General features: G+C 34.5%; 1 protein-coding gene and 1 long non-coding RNA gene across 26 annotated transcripts in view; one reads left to right on the forward strand and one right to left on the reverse strand.

The window, feature by feature from the left end:
- LOC106506546 (uncharacterized) overlaps positions 1-22827 on the reverse strand; it is a 1093182-nt gene that overhangs the window by 327940 nt on the left and 742415 nt on the right. The window lies entirely within an intron of this gene.
- The window catches only part of LOC106507559 (uncharacterized), a 295098-nt gene that overhangs the window by 97461 nt on the left and 174810 nt on the right, over positions 1-22827 (forward strand). For 13 of the 23 annotated variants that reach the window (XR_014839943.1, XR_002343114.2, XR_014839953.1 and 10 more), the window contains one exon: positions 15050-15105. The exons of the other annotated variants lie outside the window; for them this stretch is intronic. The gene's annotated coding sequence lies outside the window, so the exon portion shown is untranslated. The remainder of the gene's footprint in view (positions 1-15049; positions 15106-22827) is intronic. 23 annotated transcript variants of the gene reach the window in all.

A 22827-nucleotide genomic window follows, 5' to 3' on the forward strand; every position in this document is an offset into this window, starting at 1 on the left:
CTTAAATCACTGTTTAGTGTTATGCTATTCACATAGTAAAATATTGCTTTTAGTAACATATATGTAACATAGTAACATACTATGACTACATTTTCTATAAACTTTTTGTTTTTTCCTGGAGTTCATTCAATGACTTGGATGCCAATTTTTCTATCGAACCTTAGTTTCTTGACATGGTCAAAATGTCAAGTCATCTACCTTCCCCCTTTTTCTTTTTATCTCCTTTTTCTTTCCTTCTTTGAGGTTTTTCTTTCAACTCTGCTTTGCTTTTGCTTTTCAACTATGCTTTGTTCTGCAGTGGTTGATCTCTTTACCTGCTTCATAAGTAAAGACATGAGACTTAGCATTCAGTAGATTTACATTGTATTTTTCTACAGTTTGGGAAGAGAAATCCTATATTTGCTTCTAGAGAAATGGTACACAAGAAAAAATAATTCTGAATCCTTGTATATAAGAAAAGTCTACCCTTAGACTTGGTTGACAGTTCATCTGGGTGTTTGTACTAATGGTTGTCACGATAAAGATTTTGGCATTGCTGTGGTGAAATCAGAGGCCATTGTGATTGCTGATACTTAGCATGTGACCCTTCTCTCCGTTCTTTCTCTCTGGTAGATTTAGAATACCATTTTTAATCTGGAATTTTTTAATTTCATCTTCTTATCCTGACCTGTACGTCTTTTTCTGTACATTGATTAAGCAACAGTCATTCTTTATAATGTAACCACTTGTTCCCTTAATTCATGGGATTTAAAAAACTTTAGTGTTGCATTATTTCTTGAGAAAATATATATCTGTATTTATTTTTTCTAATAATTTTTCCATTATAGTTGCTTTACAGTGTTCTAAAAATTTTCTACTGTACAGCAAAGTGACCCAGTCACACATACATATATACATTCTTTTTCTCACATTATCCTCCATCATGCTCTCTCACAAGGACTAGATACAGTTTCCAGTGCTATACAGCAGGATCTCTTTGCTTATCCATTCCACAGGCAATAGTTTGTATCTATTAACCTCAAATTCCCAATCCATCCCACTCCCTCCTCCCTCCCCCTTGGCAACCACAAATCTGTTCTCCAAATCCATGAGTTTCTTTTCTGTGGAAAGGTTCATTTGTGCTGGATATTAGATTCCAGATAAAAGTAATACCATATGGTATTTGTCTTTTTCTTTCTGACTTACTTCACTTAGTATGAGAGTTTCTAGTTCCATCCATGTTCCTTCAAATGGCATTAATTTGTTCTTTTTATGGTTGAATAGTATTCCATTTCATATGTATACCACATCTTCTTAATCCATTAATCTGTTTAGGCTGTTTCCCTCTCTTGGCTATTGTGAATGGTGTTGCAGTGCACATATGGGTGCATATATCTTTTTCAAGGAAAGTTTTGTCTGGATATTATGTCCAAGAGTGGGATTTCTGGGTCATATGGTAGTTCTATATTTAATTTTCTAAGGTACCTCCATACTGTTTTCCATAGTGGTTGTACCAATTTACATTCCCACCAACAATGTAGGAGGGTTCCCTTTTCTCCACACGCTCTCTAGAATTTATTTGTGGACTTACTAATGATGGCCATTCTGACTGGTATGAGGTATCACCATAGTAGTTTTGATTTGCATTTCTCTAATAATCGGTGATGTTGAACATTTTTTCGGGTGCTTGTTGGCCATCTCTATATCTTCTTTGGTGAAATGACTATTGGATCTTTTGCCCATTTTTCAATTGGGTTGTTGGCTTTTTTGCTGTTGAGTTGCATAAGTTGTTTGTATATTTTAGAGATTAAGTCCTGGTCAGTTGCATCATTTGAAACTATTTTTTCCCATTCTGTATGTTGTCTTCTTTGTTTTTTTTTTTTTATGATTTCCTTTGCTGTGCAAAAAGCTTGTTAGTTTGAATTGGTCCCACTGGTTTATTTTTGCTTTGATTTCTGTTGCCTTGGGAGACTTATCTAAGAAAACATTTGTAAGGTTGGTGACAGAGAATGTCTTGCCTATGTTCTCTTCTAGGACTTTGGTGGTGTCTTGACTTATGTTTAAGTCTTTAAGCCATTTTGAGTTTGTTTGTGCATGGTGGGAGGGTATGTTCTAGCTTCATTGATTTACATGTGGCTGTCCTTTTTTTCCAAGCTCCCCTTTGCTGAAAATACTGTATTTTTCCATTTTATGTTATTGCCTCTTTTGTCAAAGATTAATTGACCATAGGTGTCCGGGTTCACTTCTGGGTTCTCTTCTGTTCCACTGGTCTATATGTCTGTTTTGGTACCAGTACTGCACTGTATTTATTACTATAGCATTGTAATATTGCCTGAAGACTGGGAGAATTATGCTTCCTGCTTGATTTTTGTTCCTCAGGATTGCTTTGGCAATTCTGTGTCTTTTATGTTTCCACATAAATTTTTGGATTGTTTGTTCTAGTTCTGTGAAAAATGTCTATGGTAATTTGATAGAGATTGCATTGGACCTGTAGATTGCTTTAGGTAGTATGGCCATTTTTATAATATTAATTTTTCCAACCCTGGATCAAAGAATATCTTTCTATTTCTTTGAATCCTCTTCAATTTCCTTGATTGAGGTTTTGGGTATATAAGTCTTTCACCTCCTTGGTCAGGTTTATTTCCGGGTATTTAATTTTTTGGGGTGCAATTTTAAAAGTTATTGTATTTTTGCATTCCTTTTCTAACATTTCATTGTTAATATACAGAAATGCAACCAATTTCTGAATGTTAACCTTGTATCCTGCTACTTTGCTGAATTCGTTGATCAGTTCTAGTAGTTTTTGTGTGGGCTCTTTAGGGTTTTCTATAGATAGTATAATGTCATCTGCATAAAATGACAATTTTCCAACTTCTCTTCCAAATTGGATACCTTTTATTTCTTTTGTTTGTGTGATTGCTGATTGTCCAATACTATGTTGAATAAAAGTGGTGAGAGTGGGAATCCTTGTCTTTTTCCAGATTTTAGTGGGAAAGTTTTCAGCTTTTCTCCTTTGAGTATTATATTTACTGTGGGTTTGTCATAAATGGCTTTCATTATGTTATTTTCCATCCTTACCCACTTTAGTAAGAGTTTTGCTCATGAATGAATGTTGGACTTTGTCAAATGCTTTTTCTGCACCTATTGAGATGATCATGTGATTTTTGACTTTTCTTTTGTTAATGTGATATATGACATTGATTGATTTGCATGTGTTGAACCATCCTTGTGAATTTAGGATAAATTCACCTTGGTTATGGTGTATGGTCTTTTTTGTATGTTGTTGGATTTTGTTGGCTAAAATTTTGTTGAGAATTTTTGCATCTATATTCATCAATGTTATTGGCCTATAATTTTCTTTTTTGGTAGTATCTTTGATTTTGGTGTTAAGGTGATGGTGGCTTCATCGAATATCTTTGAGAGTGTTGCTTCTTCTTTTGGGAGAAGTTTAAGAACTTCTTCTTTTGGAAAAGTTTATGAAGGATGAGTGTAAGCTCCTCCTTGTATGTTTGGTAGAATTCCCCTGTGAAGCCATCTGGTCCTGGACTTTTGTTTTGTAGGTACTGTTTTTATTACATGCACAATTTCATTTCTAGTAATTGGTCTGTTCAGTTATTCTGTTTCTTCTTGATTCAGTTTTAGTGGGCTGTATGTCTCTAAAAAGTTGTCCATTTCTTCTATGTTGTAAAATTTGTTGGCGTATAATTGTTCAAGGTATTATTTTATAGTTTTTTTGTATTGCTTCAATATCCATTGAGATTTCTCCTTTTTCTTTTCTTATTTTGTTTATTTGGTTTTTTTCTCTCCTTTTCTTGGTGAGTCTGACCAGATGTTTGGCAATTTTGTTTACCTTTTCAAAGAATCAGCTCCTGGTTTTATTGATTTTTTTTCTATTGTTTTTGGAATCTCTATTTTATTGTATTCCTCTCTGATCTTTATGATTTCCTTCCTTCTGCTGACATTAGGTTTTCTTTGTTCTCTTTTTCTAACTCTTTTAGGTGGTGGGTTAAGTTGCCAACTTGAGATTTTTTTTTTTTTTTTTTTTTGAGGAAGGCCTGTATCACTATGAATTTCCCTCTACTGCTTTTGCAGCATACCAAAGATTTTGAATGTTGTTTCTTCATTTTCATTTGTCTCAAAGTATTTTTTAATTCCCTTTTTGATTTCCTCATTGACCCATTTTTTTTTTTAGTAGCATTTTTCTATTGTGTCATTTAGGATTTCTGTTGCCTTATTGATAAATCTCTCTGAAGTATCTTTCCATTGATGTGAGTGGGGTGTTAAAGTCTCCCACTGTTATTGTATTCCCATTAATTTCTCCTTTTTTGTGTGTTAATATTTGTTGTGTGTATCTGGATGCTCATATTAGAGGCATATATATTGATAATTGTAATATCCTCTTCTTGAATTGATTCTTTAATCATTAAATAGTGTCCTTCTTTGCCTTTGTTTATGGCCTTCATTTTAAAGTCTATTTTGCCTGATATAAGTATGGCAACTCCTGCTTTTCTGTCTTTTTCATTAACATGAAATATCTTTTCCCATCCCTTCACTTTCAGTGTATATGTTCCTGTGCCCTCAGTTGTGTCTCAAGAGCATATTGTAGGCTCTTTCTTGTTTATCCAATCTGCCACTCTGTGTCTTTTGATTGGAGCATTCAGTCCATTGACATTTAAGGTAATTATCGATAAATATATATTTAGTGCCATTTTAAACCTTGTTTTCCAGTTGATTCTATTTCTCCTTAGTTTCTTTTTTTCTTTTTGGTTGGATGATTTCTGTTTATTTTATGCTTGAGTACTTTTCAGTTTTTGTGAATGTAATATTGTTTTGATTTGTGGTTTCCCTGTTTTTCAAGTATGTTAACCCCTTCCTATATCTGCTTGCTTTAGCATGATAGTCACATAGGCTCAAACACATTATAAAAAAAAAGAATCTAGATTTTCTTACCTTTCTTCCCCACATTCTATTGAAGTCCTTTTTTTAACATCATCATGTTTGTCCTTTTGCTTTCATTTGTGTTTATCATCACTTTTACCATAGTTTTTTTTTTTTTTTCCTTTTAGAACTGTGTACTGGCTTATTTAAGTGATTGCTTTCCAATTGTGATTTCCTCCATCCTATTTCTTCTTACTTCTTTTTTATTCAGAGAAGCCATTTCAGTATTTCATTTAGAATAGTTTTAGTATTGCTATACTCTTTTAGCTTTTGTTTGTTGGAGAAATTCTTTATTTTACCTTCTATTTTAAATGATATTCTTGCTGGTTAGATTATTCTAGGCTGAAAATTTTTTCCTTTCTAGAACTTTGAATATATCTTGCCACTGTCTTCTGGCTTATAGTGTTTCTGTAGAGAAATCAACTGACAGTCTTATGGGGGTACCCTTATAATTAACACTTTGTTTTTCTCTTGCTGCCTTTAGAATCCTCTCTTTAAGTTTTTCCATTTTTATTATAATGTGTCTTGGTGTGGGCCTGTTTGGGTTCAACTTGTTTGGGCCCTCCGTGCTTCCTGTATCTTGATATCTGCTTCCTTTAGATTTGGAAAGTTTTCAGACATAATTTCTTCCAATATATTTTCAATCCCCTTTTCTTTTTCTTCTCTTTCTGGAATTCCTATTATTTGTAGATTGGCCTGCTTTATTTATCCCGTAGATCTCTTATATTGCTTTCATGTTTTTTCATTTGGTTTTCTGTCTGCTGTCCCGATTGGGTGATTTCCATTATTGTATCTTCCGTGTCACAATTCATTCCTCTGCATTATCCATTCTGCTATTTAGTGCCTTTAGCTCAGTTTGTGTCTCTGCAAATAAATTTTCTAATTTTTCCTGTTTTTTTCTTATATTTTCTAGTTCCTTTCTAAAGTTGTCTTTATTACTATTTATATCTGCTCTTAATTCCATCATATTCACTCTTCATCCCTTCATTATTTTCACTATCTCCCTTTAGAACTCAGTATCTATTAGACTGCAGAGGTCTGTTTCTTTGTTTCCTGATTTAGCTGAATTCTCCTGTTCTCTTAACCAGGAATGGTTCCCAAGCTTCTTCATTTTGCTTATATTTTTCTTTTTCTGTGAGTTTAGGGAAACCGAACTGTAGTCTTGGTGGGCTATTTCTATACAAGAGTGCTCCTTTGTATTTTGTGTGGTGTTACTATTTATTTTTGATGTGGGAATTTGGATATTTTCTGTCTCTTTGGCGTGAGCAGGCTATTATCCCTCTGAGTGTGATTCCAGGGAGAAGCAGGCAATGGGCAGGGCCAGTAGTCAGTTCCTGATTGTTGGGCTCTTGACAATAGCAAGGACCTGCTGAAAGTGGTGCAAGCTACTCCAAGTTGCAGGGCCCTGGGAACTTTTAATAAGCCTCAGGCAGATTCAGACAGTGCCTGGAATATTTGTCAGTGACAGTGGCAGGATGTGTGTTCCCAGGTGAATGAGAACAACAGTTGTTTAGTCACAGTGCCCTCTTCTGTGGTGCCCTCTGAGGTGATTGGGGCTAAAAGTGGTGCCTGTTCACAGACCCCTAGTGGTGGTGGGCCACACCTATCTCTGGAGTCAGAGTTAACTGTGGCGATTTGCCCCTGTCACCTGTACACCATGTAAAAAGCACACTGTCCTGCTTAGCCCATACAGGAGGTGCTGCCTTGGCTGCTCGTAGATGCAGGATCCTGGGAATTGACAGTGATCAGGCATGTGGGGGTGCTTTCCAGAGCATTTGGCAGTGGCAGCAGCTGGTTGAGTGTGTTCCCAGGGGTGTGAGAACAACAATGGGTGGTGCTCGGTTACAGGGCCCTCTTTTTTGCCATCCTCTGAGGTGACTAGGCCCACAGATGGAGCCTGTTCACAGACCTGTGGTGGTGGCAGGCCATGCCTCCCTCTGGTTTCTGAGATGACTGCTGTGGTTTCCCCTGCTGCCTGTGGATCATGCAAGAGGCGCCATGTTATGCTTAGCTCCCCGCTGCCCTTAACCCACACAAGAGGTGCTCAGCCACCTGTAGCCCACACAAGAGGCGCACGGTCTCTCGTAGCCCCAGAAAGTGACCTCTTGCCACTTGTAGCCTGCACCAGAGGCACCCCACCCTCTAGGAGTCTCCACATAAACAGGGAAATATATTTCTATGGCTGTGTGCCCCTCTTCCTCTTGCCTATCCCCCACAATAGCACCTTGCTTCTCCTGCGGGTTCCCTCTACCGTGGTGTTCTGCTCTCCAGCCCATGGCACACTGCTCCCTAACCCCTCAGGCTGTCTCCACACAGCCAGTCCTAGTCCTCTCCCTGAAACTGACATCCAGAACCTCGGAGTCAGTGCCCAGGCCCACCCAAGCATCTCAAGCTGTGGTATCTGGGGCGGTGGTGCAGAGAATCTGAGAAGATCTCACTTTGCTTTGCCCTCCTCAGTCCAGCTGTTGAGCTTCTCTTATTGACTTTGAGGTCCCTCCATCTGGGATGACCTCCCTGTCGGTTAGGCGGCTTCCCAGGGTGTGGGTTCCTTTTATCTTTCACAGTGCCTTCTCAGGAGTGCTCGTCTTGTCCTTATTCCTTCTCTCTCTCTCTCTCTCTTTTCTTTTTGTTCTACCTAGTTATGTGGAGGGTTTCTTGCCCTTTTTGGTGGTTTAATTTCCTCTGCTAGCATTCAGTAGATGTTCTGTGTGAATTGTTCCACATGTAGTTATGTTTTTTTTGATGTGTTTGTGGAAGAAGGTGAGTGCTACATCTTGCTCCTCTGCCATCTTGATCCTTCTCTATTGTCCCACATTTTTTGATCCTCTGTTTTTATGTCATGTTTTATTTTTGGCTAATTGAATACTTTTTAGCACTCAATTTTTCCATCATCTCTTTAACTTGTACCTATTTGTATTGTTTTTCCTGGCCGCTCTTATAGATTAAAACATACTTTCATAACTTTCCATAGTTGTAATTTAGAGCCACTTCATGTAAAATTTAAGAGTATTAAAACTAGTTTTATATAGTCCTTAAACATCTTTTTGGCTAAAGTATTACGTCTATATATCTTACAGTAAAGTTATATATTTTTCTTAAAATCATGGATTTTTTAAAGAAATTGAGATAATAATATTTTACACTTCCACATATACTTACCCTTTTTGGCTCTCTCTATTTCCTCCTAAGATCCTGAGTTTTAATTTGGTCTTATTTAATTTCCCCATGAAAAATTTCCTTTAGCATTTCTTACAAGTTATCTATGCTGGTAACAGATTCTATTAGGCATTATTTATATGAAGATAATTTTCCCTCCTTTTTGAGGGGTACATTCATTGAATATAGAATTCAACATTGACAGTTTATTTTTTGCTTTGTTGTTTTTGTTTTTCTTTTTCTTTGTAATTCAGCACATTTATGTCATTATTCCACAACAGTCTGAACTTCATATCATTTTTTTTTTTAACTTGATGTAATGGCTTTTCTTCTGACTGCTTTCAAGCTTTTCGCTTCATCTTTGTTTTCTGGGGGTTTCACTATTATGTGCTTCAGTATGGCTTTGTTTCTATTTATTCCTCTTGGTGTTTGTGTGTTAATGATGCTTTAATTTTCTTTTACCAAGTTTGGAAAATACCTACTATTGTTCTTTTAAATGTTTTTCTGCCTCACTTTCTCTATGATTTCCTAGAATTCTGGTTAAGTGTAAGTTAAAATATTTGATTTTTTTAATATTCTACCAAGGCTCTGTTCATTTATTCTGTTTTTTGTTGTTATTTTTTCACATTTTAAAATTTCTATTGATTTCTTTTCAAGACACCTTACTCTTGTAGATCCAATGTTTTAGTAATCCATCCAATATTTTTTAATATATATTTTTTAATTCATTCTAGAATTCCAGTTAGGTCCTTTTTGTAGTTTCTCACTCTGTTCTGAGATACCCTATCTATTCATTTGTTTTAAGTATGTTGTCCTTCATGTTCTTGTACACGTTTACAATAGCATTCTTAAAACTCTCAAATATTTCAAATTTTTTTTCACTTAATCTTACCCAAGTAAGTCTCCATAAATTGCTATTTTTTTTCCTTAATTGAGGTTATATTTCCTCTTTTCTTTAATTCTCTATTTTGTTTTTGGATTTTATACTGGACATTACAAATTATAAAGATCCTGTATTTCTCAAAATATCATTGTGATTTAAAAATATTATTTGGTTGGCAGTTACATTAGTCAAAATCAAACTCTGAACTTTTTCCCTTTTGGTACCAGCTGAAAGGTTTCTTAGCTCTTTTAACCTTTGTGGGATGTTTGGAGTTGACTCCGTTAACATATAATTCAGGAATCTGCTGTACATTTGTTCAGAACTTATAAGCAGTACATAAGGGTCTTTCTTCATGACTCTCTCTTTTGTGGATGTCCCAATTTCCAGCTTCTGAGTTGTCCTGAATCTATGTCCTCAGATTCTTCAACCAATAACTTGTTATTCTTCCTGAGTTTTGGCTGTCCCCATAAGATACTGATTGAGAAGTATCCCTTCCAAAATGCCATCAAACTGGAAAATTCATTATGTTAGTTTCTTCTAATTATCAATTTCCCTATACTTTCTTTATGATTTTGTTCATATTCCAGTACTTTAACATACTTGATTGTTCTTAATTTTATCCAGAGTTATGATTGTTATCTAAAGGAGGATTAACATGATATGAACTACTTCACCATTATGAGGAGTGGAAATTTCCTATTTCCTATGTGTGGCATCATATCTATCCAATAGTTAAATATTCAAAGATAAATCTTGTTTTTTAGTTCTTTCTTTTGGGCATGACCACCATCTCACATAATCTATTAGAAAATTATGTCATTTCTGTCATCAGAATATGCCAACTTTGATTATATCATTTTCATATTATTTCCCTAAACTACCATAATTTCTTATTTTGACTGGAAACAACTTTTTAATGGGATTCATTGATTCCCCTCTACAGTTCAGTCATGTCTAGCGAGAACAATCTTTTAAAGTCAGAAATTATATCATATCACTTTTCTGCTTAAACTATACAATAGTTTGTCATTTAACCCCCACAACCTATTTATCATACTTTTCAAGTCTTTATAGATTCAGCACCCATCCATGTCTTTGACCTCAATTTGATTTCAAGTCTTCTTTTCCCATCTGTCATTCTATTGGCATTTCGTTTGTTTGTTTGTTGTTTTTGTTTTATGTTATTTTATTTTTTGTTTCCTCACATTTAGCCAACTTATACCTGCCCAGGACCTATTATTTTTCTCTATTCTCCCTAGAAAACTTTTCCACCAGAAACTTATATGGCTGTCTATAATTGTTCCTATCTTCGATTTCAGAGAAGACCTCAGCACATTGGTGAAGTAGTTCTCTCTATCCTATTTCCCTGTTTTATTTTCTTCATAGCAGGAATAATTTTCTGCCTTCATTTATTCACTTGGTTGTTTTTGGATATATGTTTATATTTATATATTACTATCTTTTTTCACAGCTGTATCGTCAACACATTGAATACAGCTTTGGCACATGATAGGTGCTTAATAGAGATTTATTTAATTAATTATTGACCACCAAACTGGTGTTGAGCTAATTTATAATTCTTTTTTTTTAGGGCCTCACTTGTGGCATACGTAGGTGCCCCAGGCTAGGGGTCCAATTGGAGCTGTTGCCGCCAGCCTACACGAGAGCCACAGCAATGCCAGATCTGAGCCGTGTCTGCAGCCTACACCACAGCTCATGGCAACACCAGATCCTTAACCCACTGAGTGAGGCCAGGGATCAAACCCGCAACCTCATGGTTCCTAGTCTGTTTCGTTTCTGCTGCACCATGATGAGAACTCCAATTTATAATTATGAATTTTATTTTAATTGCAGTTATCTTGACATTTTTCCTTGAGAAAATCATGAGGGAATAAATCCTAATTGGTAAAGAAATTAAGAAAATATCCTCAAACACAACATCAGTCCTTTTTTAAGAAAAAAAAAATTAGGCATGATATAATTGCCTTACCTAGTTTGTAGTCCTAAAGAAAATCATCAATGTTTAATAAATTGATGATTTTATTTTCTTCTTCACAGACAGTAGTGTATTCCCAAGTTTGCTCTAATCAGACATTAAGATGCACTGCAAGTACTTTACAACATTGAATTATTTGCAAAACTCTCCCCTTTTTTAATATGTTAAGATAAAAGTATTTAAATTTCTTTCTTGGCAATTTTAAAATGAACATACACACATGAACATAGACACACATATTTTTGCAAGACAAAAATTCAGTTATATTTGTTGTGCTACATCATCAACATCACTTCTTGGGAATATTTCCTTCATACCATTTTCATGTTATAAGTGGTAGAGAAACTTACTTTGCCTGGTTTTAAAATTTTTCAAGTGCTGTTTTTTTGTACTTTAGAGAGAGACTCAGTTTAATGGCAGTTTGACAGCTTTTCTACCAGTGACAAAATGAAATTGATCAAATGTACGTTACAGCTTTTAGACATTGAAACATTCAGGAACCTACAGGGAATTCTGCTCGAATAGTATATGATTTATCAAAACTACTGCATTTACAGCTGGATTGTTCATACTAAAACACTAATCTACCTGGAGCACATTGTATTTCTTCTTTTTTATTTTTATTTATTTTTTTCCAAAATGGCTTATAATAGCCTCTGAAGTGAAAGTTTTTGTCTCATGAATATTTGATGTTTATATTCTGCCCTATGCAGATACCAAATGGACTGGAGGTAGGATCTTCAAACTTGGAAATCAGGTAGTAGTTGTTCAACGCTAATAATTTCTCTTAGACTTCAGTAGACATACACAGTCATTGTCCAGGGAGATGGAAGTAAAGAAAAACTGCCTAATTATATCTGGTGTCTTGCATTTGGCAATATTTCTAGGAGATTGTATAAACTTACTTCATAATTTACAAATAACCCACTTCATTCATGTAAACCCTCCACTTCCAGCATAATTATGTCACAATAATAAAAAAGAGAAAGTGAGAACTGATTTAATAGAAATAACACTTTTTTGGTCATTAGATACTCTTAAAATCACTTTTTTACACTCTAATTTCTGTGAATTTTTTGTGAACAAAGTATTATTGATGTGGAGTGACAACAGTGCATGTTCTACAGGGTTGTTTATAACTTCCCTTTCTAATAAGGGAAGTTTCCTTTGAAGGAAAGATGGAAAGTCTATTAGTTGTGAAGATTTCCTCCACTTACAGTCTTCTTAGTATTTTCCCTTTCCATTATGCTGACAGAATCACCACATTAATATTATAGTCTGCATTATGATGGCAGTATTATGGCAATATATCAATAAACCATAAAGAAATGTTTTATTAGTAATACTTACTAATAAAATACTTTTACTTACTAATAAAACATTTCTTTAAAAATTAGATTCCTTTACTACTGTCTGTATAAAGGATCTATTACATGAAAATAGCATAGAGTACTTTTAAATTTAATATTCTTTACTACTGTTTAACTGAGTGATTATTTTTATCACGAGTAAAGATAATGTCCCTTCATTATTTATAATCTTATAATATCACTTCTTTGTACAGTTTTAAGACGATACATCAGTTGTCACACCATGTAAAAGATATCTGTTCTATTTTTCCTTCACCAATATTTCTGACTTCCCTCCAGAGAAATATCTAGCAACACCAGAATACAGTAATCTTGGATTCTATTACATTGTGATCCTCAGAGAACATATTTAAAGTATCTGATTTTTTTAAAAAAATGGACCAGAGGGAGACAGTTTGAGCACTGTCTTTGCAAGTGAATAAAAAAAATGCCTCTTCTTTTTCAAAAAGGTAATCCATATTCATACAAACTGCAGGCTGTGCAGTTAGGGCACAACAGTACCTGAGGATCCGGACATACCACCTAGAGTGAGGGCAGGTTAAGAGAGACTTTTCTTTCCTGAGTTCATGGCAGCTCATGTCATTCTGTTATCTATGTCTACAACTGCACTGAAAATCCTATGTGCAGATGTTTCAGGTTGACAATGTGAGAGAAAAATAAATTTGAAAACATTTGACAGTTCCATTATGTGCCTGTGCTGGAAATTTCATTCTTTCTCTCTTTAGCCAGCATGCAGCCCATGTTCTGGTAGATCGGGCTGTGATCTTGACACAGGTAAAACCACAACAGAATAACTAATAATCACTCTTAATTTTTTCCTTAACTTTTTGGTGGGTTGATGTTCAATTAATGATTTGACATACCATTTCGCATCTTGGATTTTCAAGTAAAAATTCACATAATTGGAGAAAACTATTACTTAGGAGTCAATATGCTTTGGGAAAATGTTTTGTTGAAATGCAATATCTTTTTAGTCAAAACTGAGTAACAAAATAATTTTTATTAAAATATTTCCTTAATTTTCTGAAGATATAATGGACATTCTAAAGACATTGAACATGTTATACATACTTTTACTCATAATGACATATACATACTCCAGAAGTTTCAAAATTGAATGCATTTGATGTGGTCTAAATTGCTTGTAAATTATTCTATTTCCAGGGCTTTTTGCTAGAAAGAGGATTTATATTATTCTGAGAGTAGTGGATAAAGAGAAATAAGATACTACTGATTCTCACCTAGTTTTCTTTGTTATTGTATTTACCAAATGTAGTGTTTCATATTTACTAAGTATAATATTGTGTAGTTGGAGGTTGTGTAGATTCAAAAGAGAGGATTCCTAAACTCCGGGAACTTACAATTTAATGGAAGAAATAAACATTTAAAATAATATTAACATTATAGTAATGACCATTACATAATGCCATTACACAATGCACTATAAGTGAAAGAATGATTTCAATAGAGAAAATATGCAAATGCTTATTTGAGAATAACAACTGAACTCTGAACTGGAATTTTAGGAATAGTAGATTAGAGACATGAATCATTTAGTTGGAGAATACAGTTTGGATGAAGGATCCATGTATGAGATACTCAGGTAATAATAAGGAGACTGATGTGGTTTAGATATACATTTCATAAGTGTGTTGAAAGGATAAATACAAATTTATAAAAGGCTTTAAATGCTAGAGATTCTTTTTACATTGAAGACAAGCTAAATTTTCTGAGGCAAATATTAATTACATGATTACCTATTTTAGAATGCTAATATTGCCACAGTTGGTAAAAGGAATCGTAGTGGGGAGAGACCACAAGTAAGGAGACGAAGCTAATGGTTTATGAGATTCTAAAAGAGTGGTCATGGAAATATGGGGTAATATATGAATTTAAAAAGAGCGTTTGATGATGTGAGTTGCAGAATTTGGTGACCAAGTGAATCTAGGAGTCAAGGAAGAGGGAAACAAATAAAGATATTTTCAAGGCAGTGCACCTGGAAGGAAAGACGTATTTATTGAGATAAGGACTGCAACCTGGGTGTTGTTACTAACAGTAGGGCAGAGGAAAAATACCTTCTTGCTCTGAGTGATCTTTTTGTTTTTAATGACTTTTGGAAAACACACATGCAATCACACACACCACACACACACAGACAAATCCAGATATGGGTTAGCTCAAACCTGATTTGAGGCTTATTTATGAATATTGCTCATTTTTAATTATTTTCTTAAGAGTTATTTATATATCCTAGATAAAAATTCTATAACATATAATTTTCAATTTTTTTAGTATGTTTTTTAAAAAATTTTCATTAACAATTTCTTTTCAGGAGCATAAATGTTTAGTTTTAATTATGTGCAATTTATCTTTTGTTTTTTTTCTTTATGAATTGTATTTTGTTATTATCCCTATGAACCCTTTCCCTAATTATAAAACTTAATCTTTAAAATTACAAAAAATTTCTCCTATGTTTTCTTCTATTAGTTTTATAGTTTTAGGTTTTACATTTAAATTTGTAAAAATGGTGCGAGGTACAAATCTAAGTTATAATGGTATTATTTGCATATGGACATCCAATAATTCCATCACCTTTTATTGAAAAGACAACACTTTCTCTGGAGAATTGCTTTTGCATCTTTTAAATAATTTAATTGTCCATATATGCATGAGTATCATTCCGGACTCTATCCCATTTGATTGACTTCTATCTCTATCTTTATATAGGTACTGCATTTTCATGAAAAAAAGTAGACTTCCAAAAAGCCTTGAAATCAGCTAATGTGAGTCCATCAACTTTGTTTTCAGAATTGTTTTGACTATTCTAGGTCGTTTGAATTTCCAGATGAATATTTATTTATTTATTTATTTATTTATTTATTTATTTATTGGCTGTGCTTAGGGCATGTGGAAATTCCCAGGCCAGGGGTCAAACCCATGCCATAGCATTAACTTGAGCCACTGTCTTGACAATGCCAGGTCCTTAACCTGCTGTGCCACAAGGGAACTCCCCAGATGAATTTTAGAATAAGCCTAGCAATTTCTACAAAAAGCTTGCTGAGATTTTTACTAGCAGAAAGTGATTATGAAGTGCTACCATAGATTAAACAGTTTTGACAAGGACTCTTCTTAGCATGTGACACTGTCATCAGTAGGAGCCATGTAGTCTGGTTGTCTGATGCCTAGTGATCCACTGAGAAAGATCTTACAGTTCAGCAGTTAACAGTCCCATTCCTCTAGTGTAAAGTTATATTTTACTCTTTTAAACATTAAGTAGAATTTTAGCATTATGGAAAAATATCATTTCCCATCCATGTTTCCTTTACTGATTTAACCTTTAACAATGTTGTGTTAAGTCAAGAAAGAGGGCTAAAATTAACAAGCAAGTCTCATTTTGCTTTTTGATTATTCTTGACCTTTATATTTCCTTTGTTAGGACTGGAATTAAAATTTTTTTTAAATAATATTTGAAGTTATACACATGTGGGTTGCACCCTGGCTCTGTTACTGCCCAGGACTGTCATCTTGAACAAGTTACTTGCATTTCTTTTTTTAAATTTTTAAAAATTTTTTTAAATTACTCAATGAATTTATTACATTTATAGTTGTACAATGATCATCACAATCCAATTTTATAGGATTTCCTTGCATTAGGCATTTCTAAGCTTTAGTGTCTATATCTTTAATATTAGGACAGTATCATCTATTTCCTCTGTTTGTTCAAAGGACTAATTAAATTATCATTTTAAATTAATAATAATAGCAGTCTCATTTTAAAAAATATAAAAGGTTATACCATCTTGAATCCTTACCAAAAATCCTCTGAAAGCAGGTCTTCATAAGCTTATTTTGTAAAACTGAGGCTCAAAGATTAAACAGTTTGCTAAAGACTACATAGCTATTAAAGGGAAGTAGTGGAGTTCTATTCCAAGTAAATCCAATACCAGGGAGAGTATTATTTCCACTTTTTAATGTTTTTTTTTTTTTTTAATGACCGCTTATGAGGATAAGCTTCCCCTACAGGGTCTAGAGTTTGGACCTGAAAAAATCATGAAGTCTACTGCCTTAGTTGTTTCTGGAAAATAGGACTAGGGGAAATGAAAGGTTATAGTACTTGGAAGTTGGAACCCTGACTGTTTGTCATTGATTACTATTTTTTTTTATAATTTTTTTATTTTCCCACTGTACAGCAAGGGGGTCAGGTTATCCTTACATGTATACATTACAATTACATTTTTTCCCCCACCCTTTGTTCTGTTGCAACATGAGTATCTAGACAAAGTTCTCAATGCTATTCAGCAGGATCTCCTTGTAAATCTATTCTAAGTTGTGTCTGATAAGCCCAAGCTCCTGAGCCCTCCCACTCCCTCCCCCTCCCATCAGGCAGCCACAAGTCTCTTCTCCAAGTCCATGATTTTCTTTTCTGAGGAGATGTTCATTTGTGCTGGATATTAGATTCCAGTTATAAGTGATATCATATGGTATTTATCTTTGTCTTTCTGGCTCTTTTCACTCAGTATGAGAGTCTCTAGTTCCATCCATGTTGCTGCAAATGGCATTATGTCATCCTTTTTTATGGCTGAGTAGTATTCCATTGTGTATATATACCACCTCTTCCGAATCCAATCATCTGTCGATGGACATTTGGGTTGTTTCCATGTCCTGGCTATTGTGAATAGTGCTGCAATGAACATGTGGGTGCATGTGTCTCTTTTAAGTAGAGTTTTGTCCGGATAGATGCCCAAGAGTGGGATTGCAGGGTCATATGGAAGTTCTATGTATAGATTTCTAAGGTATCTCCAAACAGTTCTCCATAGTGGCTGTACCAGTTTACATTCCCACCAACAGTGCAGGAGGGTTCCCTTTTCTCCACAACCCCTCCAACACTTGTTATTTGTGGACTTATTAATGATGGCCATTCTGACTGGTGTGAGGTGGTATCTCATGGTAGTTTTGATTTGCATTTCTCTTATAATTGATTACTATTTTATCTATTATCAAATCACTTGAACTTTCCAGATTTCTTTTTATTAAAGGAGGAGTAAACATTTTGCCCTTTCTACTTCAGGTGCCTGTGAGTGCTAAGTAGGTACACTCCAAGTGCTTTGTATTTTGCAAATTTATGAGCATTTGAATTCATATACCTACGTTGATCTTATGTCATAGCAAAATCCAGGTGATATCTGTAATAATAGGCGACTGAAGCTATACTCATGTGATATTTTCCATATGGCACTTGCAGTAAGAGCTTCATCAAATATCCCATGACCTTGGCATCATGATCTAGCAGTTAATGGGGAATTGAAATTAATGTTATTTCTTTAGTACAAGTCATCCGGACTCTTTTACATTTCCATCTGGGCTCAGAATATGTGAGATACACTTGTTCACTTGGCCATGTTGGTTTTGGGTATTTCCTTTTAGGTATTCATTCTTGGAGACATTTTTTTTACTTATAATTCTTAAGTGTTATTTGTGAAGTTCTCACTCAGAGGTACTAGGCAGCATAAAGTAAACAGAAAATGATGAGACAGCTAAAGTATAAACATAAATAACCTTTAATAATTTAGCCTATTGAATAGACAACCACATCCTCCTGACACATAAATTTTGCCTATCTGACTATTCTTCCTGAGTAGAAAAGAAGAAAGAATGAGAGAGGGAAGAAGAAAGAAAGGCTGTTGCTGTGCCTAAGCTATTTATTTTATGACCTAAAAGAGGGCTCACGTTATTTTAGAACGTAGATAATGTTTTACAGTAAGTGTATAATAAAATTCACCATAAATCTTATCACCTACCCAGACCTCCTCTTAAAAAATAATGAATTGCAACCTCTATTTATCTCCATTCATATTTTACCTTGTAAGTTTTCCAAAAAAATTTGGATTTATGATTTAATTCTTTCTTACAATATAGAATAAAGGCCAGTTGAAGTAATCATATGCACTAAATTAAACTGTTTTAATTTTAGATTGATTGGTAATTCAAGATAGAGATAGTTAATCTGAAGATGAGGTGCCTTTTGAGTAGATCAATCATGAGTAAGAAAACAAATTGGAAAACCAAATAATATGTAAATTTGACAAGGTACAGATAATAAAAAAGGAAAGAAAAATGAAAAATTATTATTTAATCTAGTCCAAAAGTTTTGAGAAAACTAGTGTGAAAGTGAAAGGTAGCTTTAGGAGAGAAAAGGGAACATGTTATAAATGACGATGTTTTAATTCCAGGACAAATGCTTGGATTTACTTCATTTGAAATGAGGACCGTTTCAAAGATACTCAGGGCCTATATGAATCGAAAGGGTAAATTTTTTATCATTAGAACTTTCCTCAACATAAATATGGTATTTAAAAAAAGAATAAAAAATGGATTAGATAAAAGAGTTTCTTTGAAACACAGATAGTTCTAGATGTAGAAGTCAACAAACCTGTGAAAATAATTACTTGGGACTCAATGAGTGCCACAAATTTGCTTCAGACATTTTCCTTTTATGTGTATAAGGCTCATCTTCTTAATGGTTATAATCCATACAAATAGAAAGTAAGTTTTCTACTTTCCTTCTTCCAGGAACTTTTGGTAAGAGAGAGTGAAAGCAGAAAATGCTCTCTTGAAGAAGTCCATGAACAAACTCTTCTAATATTACACAGTTTGATTGACTATGTAAACGGTTTGACCAAATATGCTCAAATTTCTGTACTTTAGTAATTCTTTTTTGTTCTATGATTAAGGAAAATTTACAATAATAATACAATAACTTACTGAAATGTAGTTTACCCAAGTAATAAAAATAGTCAAGGAAACACAGTTTATATGTTCATGTTCTATGATGTACCATGTTTCCTTCATTATTTTTATTACTTGGGCAAACCTTTGATAGATTAGTGTATTGTTATTACAGTGAAACTCACTGTATATTTTTTCAAAGGAAAAGTGTTACTCTACCACCACTCTATTTATAGATTAATTATTACAATAAGCAAAATATCTCCTGACTGATTACAAAAAAAGGTTCAACCATCATTCTTATGGGATTCGAAGTCCCGCAAACTCTAACCTTAGACTTCTTTCCCAAATGATGTTGAAAACCCATATATTCCATCTACTATCCTTTCCCTCCTTCTTACCATATAGATTTCTATTCCTGTAGGACTCACTATAATTTTCTTATTGTACCTTGTACAGAAATGCTCTTCTCCATGTAGTCCTCCTATCAAAATCCACATATTCTTCAAGGCCTCACTAAAGTTTAACTGTTTCTAAGTTATTACCTCAGTGTAATACCTTTTTCTATATTTGTGTCCCTTAGCTCTTAGCACATGTACCAGAGTGCTTTAATGTGCTCTTTCTGTATCATGGTTACTTGTGTTTATGCTTGTTTCCATAGTGTAATGGGCACTATTTGAGGATGGAGAATATCATCTATGTGAATGTGAATCTCCAGTATTTAGCACAGTGCCTTGACCATAGGAGATGGTCAGTAAACGAGTTTCCTGTTACATAATTTTTTCAGGTGTTGAATATTTAGTCTTTAGAAAATCCATTTCCTTGGTATGACATTCCTGTTCGTGTACTTTTCTCTGTTGGGAAACACCTTTGTTTGAAGATATTGAGAAAGAAATGAGAAGAATCCCATTATTGACTAAGAAAACTATGAAGCCTATGAAAAAGAAAAGTTTACTTAGGGTATTAGGCATTGCAATTCAGGAGACAGGTTCAGGTAAAACCAAAAGAGTATTTCAGGGAAGAGAAAGAGTCAGGGGCTTATAAGGGCAAAAGTCACAAGATCGTTAAAGTTGTCTGACAAGAATTATGATTGATTCAGATGTAAGAAAAGAAATATTTATTTTTAAGGGATAAGTTGTCAGGAATCATTTAGGGTAAGCCTGTAATAAATATCTTGACTTTCTGGAACATTGGGCAGATAGATGTTCTGGATGTCTGCATTAAGACAGTAAGTGGTCAAGAGTCAGATTCCATTAGGCTGAGAGGTCCATGAGTCACACTTGCTCAACAGCCTCCTGACTCCATTTTAGAGCTCTCACTCTCTTTTTTGGCTTTTTTTTTTTTTTTTTTTTTTTTTTTGTCTTTTCAGTGCTGCATCCGTGGCATAATGGAGGTTCCCAGGCTAGGGGTCTGGTTGGAGCTGTTGCTACTGGCCTACACCAGACCACAGCAGTGTGGGATCCAAGCCACATCTGTGACAGACACCACAGTTCACGGCAACGCTGGATCCTTAACCCACTGAGCGAGGCCAGGGATTGAGCCTGCAACCTCATGGTTCCTAGTTGGTTTCCTTTCTGCTGCGCCACAATGGGAACTCCTCCAACTCTATTTTTTTTCTTTTTTTTTTTTTTGCCTCTTTACTGCCGCACTAGCGGCATATGGGACAGAGCTACAGCTGCTGGCCTACACCACAGCCACAGCAATGTGGGATCCGAGCTGTCTGTGACGTACACCACAGCTCAAGGCAACACCGGATGATCCTTAATCCACTGAGTGAGGCCACGGAATGAACTCACCTTCTCATGGATACTAGTAAGGTTACCCCTAAGCCACAACAGGAACCTTGAGCATTCTCTTAGTGATACAAATTCCATTTTTATTTTCCTTTCACACCAGGAGGATCATTTTAGCTTAGACGCATAAATAAAATGTTTAGTTAAAGAGTAGATTTGACAGATTATATAATGAAAATGTGTCAGATTATCTATAAATTACATGTAGTTCTATATAGTAATTTAGCCTTGTCTATAGAGAGGTCTTGCTTTTGTTTTCAGCTCCCGGGAAGCATCTCAAGTAATAGAAGTATCTTTTTTATTTCATGTTGTTCATGATGGGACCACACCTGCTAAAGAGATGACTCAGGGTGGGGCTATTCTTAGGGGGCTGGCTAGTCCAGAAAGACAAATCACATGATTAGAGGTTTGGAGATTTGGGCCATGTGAGATTAACTTGGATCTCCAAGAGGAATTGGGGCTGAGGTGCTAGAGACTGAGTCCAACTCTATGAGTCAATAAATCAGTCAGAATAGGCTCTGGACACCTAAGATGGACATCCAGAGCTTCTTGAGTTGGTAATACTTTGTATATATCATCACATATTGATGTGAGAGGGTAATGTTTCCTGAAGACCACAGAAGCTTCATGTTTTGAATCCTCCCAGATTCTAGTTTATGCATCTCTTCCTTTAGCTCATTCTAATTTGTATCTTTTTCCTGAAATAAATGTAGCCTATAAATATAGTAGGTTTCAGTGAGTTCTGTGAGTCTTTTTACAGAATTATCAAACCTAGGGATGGTTTGGGAAAACAATCAAACTTGCATTTGATATCAGAAGTGAGGGTTGTCTTTTGTAGACTCTTTAACTTGGTAGCTGGACCCAAAGTTTCTTTTCTTTTTTTTTTTTTTTTTTTTTTTTGGTAAAATTTTAAAAGGTATTTTTAAAATATATATTCCTTTACTAACATTTCATTGTTAGTATACAGAAATGAACTGATTTTAGAATGTTAATCTTGTGTCCTGCTACTGAATTTGTAGCAAAACTTTGTGAATTTTTGTAACAAAAATTTGTAGAAAACTAGTTTTTTTTGTGGAGTCCTTAGGGTTTTCTCTATAGAGAATTATGTCATCTGCATGTAGTAACAAATTTACCATTTCTCTCCCAATTTGGATATGTTTTATTTCTTTTTTTCTTTTATTTATTTATTTGGTCTGATTGCTATGGCTGAGACCTCCAATACTATATTGTATAAAAATGCCAAGAGTGGGCATCCTTGTCTTGTTCCACATTTTAATGGGCTTTCAGCTTTTCTACATTGAGTATTATATTGGCTATGGGTTTGTAGTAAATGGCTTCTATTATGTTGAGATATGTTCCCTCTATAACCACTTTGGTAAGAGTTTTTATCATGAATGCATGCTGAATTTTGTCAAATGCTTTTTCTGCATATATTGAGGTAATCTTGTGATTTTTGACTTTTCTTTTGTTAATGTGGTGTATGACATTGATTTGCCTATGTTGAATCATCCTTATGAATTTGGGATGAATCCCACTTGGTAGTGGTGTATGGTCTTTTTTTTATATGTTGTTGGATTTGGTTGACTAAAATTTTGTTGAGAAGTTTTGCAGCTACACATATCAAAGACATCAGACTATAATTTTCTATTTTGGTAGTATCTGTCTTGTTTTGGTATTAGGGTGATGGTGGCTTCATAGAATGTCTTTGGGAGTGTTCCTTCTTCAATCTTTTGCAAAAGTTTAAGAAGGATGGGAATAAGTTCTTCCTTGTATGTTTGGTGGAATTCACCTGTGAAGCCATCTGGTCCTGGAGTTTTGTTTTTAGGAAGTGTTTTTATTATATATTCAATTTCATCTCTAGTGATGGGTCTGTTCAAATGATCTATTTCTTCTTGATTCATTTTTGGTGGGCTATATGTTTCCAGAAAATTGTCCATGTCTTCTAGGTTGTCAAACTTGAATATAATTTTTCATAGTATTCTCTTG

Source organism: Sus scrofa, chromosome 1, assembly GCF_054392235.1.
Source record: "Sus scrofa isolate SSC_HxYL_T2T_F1_AM1 chromosome 1, Sscrofa_HxYL_maternal_Yorkshire_Landrace_v2.0, whole genome shotgun sequence".
Lineage (NCBI taxonomy): Eukaryota > Metazoa > Chordata > Mammalia > Artiodactyla > Suidae > Sus > Sus scrofa.